The sequence below is a fragment of the Heptranchias perlo genome, chromosome 20, assembly GCF_035084215.1.
Source record: "Heptranchias perlo isolate sHepPer1 chromosome 20, sHepPer1.hap1, whole genome shotgun sequence".
Classification (NCBI taxonomy): Eukaryota; Metazoa; Chordata; class Chondrichthyes; order Hexanchiformes; family Hexanchidae; genus Heptranchias; species Heptranchias perlo.
The window spans coordinates 33,368,769-33,374,826 of NC_090344.1; the positions used below are offsets into that span (position 1 = coordinate 33,368,769).

The 6,058-nt window shown below is 54.7% G+C and overlaps 1 protein-coding gene across 2 annotated transcripts in view; it reads right to left on the reverse strand.

The window, feature by feature from the left end:
- aspdh (aspartate dehydrogenase domain containing) overlaps positions 1–1,604 on the reverse strand; it is a 68,612-nt gene extending 67,008 nt beyond the window's left edge. The window contains exon 1 of one of the 2 annotated variants that reach the window (XM_068001599.1): positions 1,515–1,604. The gene's annotated coding sequence lies outside the window, so the exon portion shown is untranslated. Of the gene's footprint in view, positions 1–1,168; positions 1,465–1,514 lie in introns of those variants that run through there. The other variant, XM_068001598.1, reaches the window with a different exon arrangement.
- Between the last annotated feature and the right edge of the window lie 4,454 nt (positions 1,605–6,058).

Genomic DNA, 6,058 nt, shown 5'->3' on the forward strand with positions numbered 1-6,058 from the left:
GGCCCAATCTCGAAACTCGCGACCTCTCATTAAATTTATAACTAATCGACTGACTCATGGAGGCATAGCGTACAAAAGCGAGGAAGTTATGCTGAACCTTGATAAAACACTGGTTCGGCCACAACTGGAGTATTGTGTCCAATTCTGGGCACCGCACTTTAGGAAGGATGTGAAGGCCTTAGAGAGGGTGCAGAGGAGATTTACTAGAATGGTGCCAGGGATGAGGGACTTCAGAAGCTTCGAACAGAGAAGGTTAAGGGGAGATTTGATCGAGGTGTTCAAAATCATGAAGGGTTTTGATCGAGTAAACGAGGAGAAACTGCTTCCAGTGGCAGAAGGGTCGTCAACCAGAGGACGCAGATTTAAGGTGATCGGCAGAAGAGCCAGAGGCGAGACGAGGAGACATTTTTTTTAACGCAGCGAGTTGTTATGATCTGGAATGCGCTGCCTGAAAGGAAGCAGATTCAATCGGGACTTTCAAAAGGAGAAATACTTGAAGGGAAAAAATGTGCAGGGATGTGGGGAACGAGCAGTGGGAGCGGGCCGACTTGGATGGCTCGTTCAAAGAGCCAGCACAGGCACGATGGCCCGAATGGCCTCCTTCCGCACTGTAATCTTCCAATGACTCTATGGTGCAAATCAGCCAGCACGCAAAAAGGATAAAATGGCCCTGAATGTCTCTGACTGGGGTCCAACGCCACAGAGCCTCAGGGCGGGAGGTCCCGAGAAGGTCTTGGAGATGTTAAAAATAGGTTTTAAAGACGCTTTGTAAAAGCAAATTGCTGTTGGAGGTCGTTCTAGGCCTCAGCCATGGCTCAGCGGGTCGCACTCTCTCCTCCTCAAGCCAGAATGGTCATGGGTTCAAGACTGGTGCACAAGGCCGATACTCCCCGTGCAGTACTGAGGGAGCGCTGCACTGTCGAAGATGCCGCCTTTCGGGTGAGACCTTAAACCGAGGCCCCGCCTGGCCCTCTCAGGCGGACGTGAAAGATCTCGCGGCCGCTATTGGAGGCGGAGCTTGCCCCGGCGTCCTGGGCCAAGATTTATCGCTCGACACCAATGAGGACGGATTATCCGATCGTTTATCTCGTCGCTGAGTGTGGGATCTTGCTGCGCGCAAATGGGCAGTCGCGTTTCGCACATCGCACCCTCGCGTCCAAAAAAGTACCTCGTCGGCCGCAAGGGCGCCCCGAGTCCGAAGAAAGGCTCTGTCGAGACGCACGGCCGTTCTTGCTTCTCAGCCGCAGGTGTGCAAACAGAACCCAGGACGCAATCAGAAGGTGGACGGACACGAGCCTGCCGGAGAGGCGAGCACAAGGGTAAGCTTAACAGTCGTCAGCAGCAAACTCGGGAAGAAAGCTCAGCGCTCGAGTCTCCTGCAGTGCGAACCCTCTGTCGGAGAGTCGCAGGGCCTTCAGGGGCTCGGAGGTTGACGATTCTCGGACGGAGTTGCACTTTGACCCCATCGGTTAATAATTAACCGTCAGGCTGCAATGAGAGCGAGCCGCACTCACCTTGCGTTTGGTTTGCAGAGAGCAAGCCCCACCTCCCAACGCCCGGGCTTCTTTTTAGTGTTTGCTCGGTCGTTTTGACCGCATTTGCCTTCTGCCCTCCCTCACGGGCCGGAGGCCGAGTGTTTGTGTGTGAGGGGGTTGCCAACTCCGCTTGGACGATTCCTGGAGGCTTCGTCACATGACCTCCCGCCTTCTGGCCATCCTGCCTGGATGATTCTTGGCTGTCAATCAAACTGGCGATTTTCTGTTTGCCCCCAATATTTTTACAACTGATCAATGAGAGCGTTCAAAGAAAATTAAAGGGGATGTACAATACTGTTTGATGCCCCTGTAATTTTTCTCGCAGCAGTGTCCTGGAGATGAGCCTTTAATTCCTGGAGACTCCAGGGCAAATTCCTGGAGGGTTGGCGACCCCCTCGGTGTTTGTGGGAGAGTCAAACGCAGAGGCACCGCCATCTCTCTCTCTCTCTCTCTCTCTCCACTCTCGAGAACGAACCGGCGAGTGCCGGCAAGCTATTCGACCAGGGTGGGCGAGCTTCACACCGGGCCGGCACGGGGGCAACGGGCCGAACGGGCTCCGACCGTGGCTGGACAGTTCCAGGATTCTGACAGCCGTGAGCTGACGGGTAGAAGAATGTCGCCTTGTCCGAGAACCATCCAGACCTGGAAGGTTCTGGAACTCGTCCCGGGTCAGACCTCATTCGGGCAGTGCCAGCGGTCATTACTTAGCGGCCCAGTTCCTTCTGCTGAACGCTATCCCTCGTTGGAAGTTGCTTGTGAGCGCCCTTTGGTTACGTACAGGACCCAGGCGGCCTTGAGAGACCCCGCCCCGCCTCTCCCGGTTGAATAGCTGTCAGACATTTACTTTTGAGGCTCCAAGATGAAAATTGGCCACCGGCGGGAGATTCCATGCGGGGCCCGGTGACTGAGACAACACCTTTACGAGCAGGAGAGAAGATTGCCAAATCCAATCCAGCCAATTACCGCCCCATCAGTCTACTCTCAATCATCAGCAAAGTGATGGAAGGTGTCGTCGACAGTGCTATCAAGCGGCACTTACTCACCAATAACCTGCTCACCGATGCTCAGTTTGGGTTCCGCCAGGACCACTCGGCTCCAGACCTCATTACAGCCTTGGTCCAAGCATGGACAAAAGAGCTGAATTCCAGAGGTGAGGTGAGAGTGACTGCCCTTGACATCAAGGCAGCATTTGACCGAGTGTGGCACCAAGGAGCCCTAGTAAAATTGAAGTCAATGGGAATCAGGGGGAAAACTCTCCAGTGGCTGGAGTCATACCTAGCACAAAGGAAGATGGTAGTGGTTGTTGGAGGCCAATCATCTCAGCCCCAGGGCATTGCTGCAGGAGTTCCTCAGGGCAGTGTCCTAGGCCCAACCATCTTCAGCTGCTTCATCAATGACATTCCCTCCATCATAAGGTCAGAAATGGGGATGTTCGCTGATGACTGCACAGTGTTCAGTTCCATTCGCAACCCCTCAGATAATGAAGCAGTCCGAGCCCGCATGCAGCAAGACCTGGACAACATCCAGGCTTGGGCTCATAAGTGGCAAGTAACATTCGCGCCAGATAAGTGCCAGGCAATGACCATCTCCAACAAGAGAGAGTCGAACCACCTCCCCTTGACATTCAACGGCATTACCATCGCCGAATCCCCCACCATCAACATCCTGGGGGTCACCATTGACCAGAAACTTAACTGGACCAGCCATATAAACACTGTGGCTACGAGAGCAGGTCAGAGGCTGGGTATTCTGCAGCGAGTGACTCACCTCCTGACTCCCCAAAGCCTTTCCACCATCTACAAGGCACAAGTCAGGAGTGTGATGGAATACTCTCCACTTCCTTGGATGAGTGCAGCTCCAACAACACTCAAGAAGCTCGACGCCATCCAGGACAAAGCAGCCCGCTTGATCGGCACCCCATCCACCACCCTAAACATTCACTCCCTTCACCACCGGCGCACAGTGGCTGCAGTGTGTACCATCCACAGGATGCACTGCAGCAACTCGCCAAGGCTTCTTCGACAGCACCTCCCAAACCCGCGACCTCTACCACCTAGAAGGACAAGAGCAGCAGGCACATGGGAACAACACCACCTGCACGTTCCCCTCCAAGTCACACACCATCCCGACTTGGAAATATATCGGCCGTTCCTTCATCGTCGCTGGGTCAAAATCCTGGAACTCCCTTCCGAACAGCACTGTGGGAGAACCGTCACCACACGGACTGCAGCGGTTCAAGAAGGCGGCTCACCACCACCTTCTCAAGGGGCAATTAGGGATGGGCAATAAATGCCGGCCTCGCCAGCGACGCCCGCATCCCGAGAATGAATAAAAAAAAATTTGGTCAGCAGAGAGGCGACATCGAAGGCTTATTGCTGAGGGCCAGATCAAGATAACGCAGGTGCGAAACACCATCCAGGATCAATGATAATGCACAGCTTTAGTCAGGAAGGAGCTCAAAGCTTGAGTGTCGGGAGAGTCTATCTGTGGGTGTGTCGGGAGAGTCTATCTGTGGGTGTGTCGGGTGAGTCTATCTGTGGGTGTGTCGGGTGGGTCTATCTGTGGGTGTGTCGGGAGAGTCTATCTGTGGGTGTGTCGGGTGAGTCTATCTGTGGGTGTGTCGGGTGGGTCTATCTGTGGGTGTGTCGGGAGAGTCTATCTGTGGGTGTGTCGGGTGGGTCTATCTGTGGGTGTGTCGGGTGGGTCTATCTGTGGGTGTGTCGGGAGAGTCTATCTGTGGGTGTGTCGGGAGAGTCTATCTGTGGGTGTGTCGGGTGGGTCTATCTGTGGGTGTGTCGGGTGGGTCTATCTGTGGGTGTGTCGGGTGGGTCTATCTGCGGGTGTGTTGGGTGAGTCTATCTGTGGGTTTGTCGGGAGAGTCCATCTGTGGGTGTGTCGGGAGAGTCTATCTGTGGGTGTGTCGGGAGAGTCTATCTGTGGGTGTGTCGGGAGAGTCTATCTGTGGGTGTGTCGGGAGAGTCCATCTGTGGGTGACTCACAATGGGATCGTTGAGTGCATCAATACTAATGAAGGGTGACTCACAATGGGATCGTTGATGACTTTGAGAGGACAGACTGTGCCTCAGTGAGGAGAATGAGGACGAAGACATTGAGAAACCAAATCGGGAGTGAGTAACCTCAGGACGCACGATGGAGTTAGGCAGGATTTTCCTGGGCAACTTCACTGTCCCTATTAACTTGGTTTTTGGCGATACTTTAGCGGACATTAATCCGCCAAGACAGAACTGCCGTATCACGAGCCAGGACATGTGGTGGGGAGCGATCGGCTCGTCATTTACAGTGTTCCTGGGAGGCCTGGTGTTCATAATGGTCTATCGAGCCCTGCATTATTTGTGGAACTCAATGTCTAAACTATCTCACGGCCAAAGACCCAAGGTAACCCTTTGTTGGTTTGTGGGGTTTGTTTTATGAAGGAAAAGCCACGCCTCGCATTCCTGCCCCTCTCTGTCGCTCCTCTGGGTATATCAGGTGAGCCTGCCGATGGGTGAGTCTCCAGACTCACGAGACGGTGGGAAGGAAAGCGAGGAGATGTCGTCTCGATACCACACCGTCAACATCGAGAGACAGTCCAGAGTGTTTCACGCTGGTGTAATTGGACACAGATGGACTCTGAGCCGGTGGATGCAGCGTGCGGGGAACGCCCGGTCAAAGAGGTGGTTTTTTTTTTTGTCAATTGAGGGTCCAAATGGAGCCTCGATGGAGGTGGCGAGGCTGAGAGGGGCAGGGAGTGAATTATCGAGAGGTGGGGCCCACACGGCTGAAGTCGCTGCCGTCAATGGTGAGGTGGAAGGATTGCGGGGGGTGGGGTGGGGATGGACAATAGGCTGGAGTCCGAGGACCTGAGATCTCAGGGGGTGCTGGAAGGGTATGGAGGAGGCTCCAGAGAGAGAGAGGGAGGGAGTGGAGGGAATGGAGGGGTCCAAACATGAGGATGGCAGCTTTAAATTGGAGGGGTTGGGGGACAGGTCCAATGGAGGTCAGCGAGGTGAGGGGGGATGGCTGGGCGGGACTTGGTGCTCGAGAGGATCACGGCAGAGTCTTGGGTGAGCTCAAGTTTACGGAGGGTGTGTCGGGAGAGTCTATCTGCGGGTGTGTCGGGTGAGTCTATCTGTGGGTGTGTCGGGAGAGTCTATCTGTGGGTGTGTCGGGAGAGTCCATCTGCGGGTGTGTCGGGTGAGTCTATCTGTGGGTGTGTCGGGAGAGTCTATCTGTGGGTGTGTCGGGTGAGTCTATCTGTGGGTGTGACGGGTGAGTCTATCTGTGGGTGTGTCGGGAGAGTCTATCTGTGGGTGTGTCGGGAGAGTCTATCTGTGGGTGTGTCGGGAGAGTCTATCCGCGGGTGTGTCGGGAGAGTCCATCTGTGGGTGTGTCGGGAGAGTCTATCTGTAGGTGTGTCGGGAGAGTCTATCTGTGGGTGTGTCGGGTGAGTCTATCTGTGGGTGTGTCGGGAGAGTCTATCTGTGGGTGTGTCGGGTGAGTCCATCTGTGGGTGTGTTGGGTGA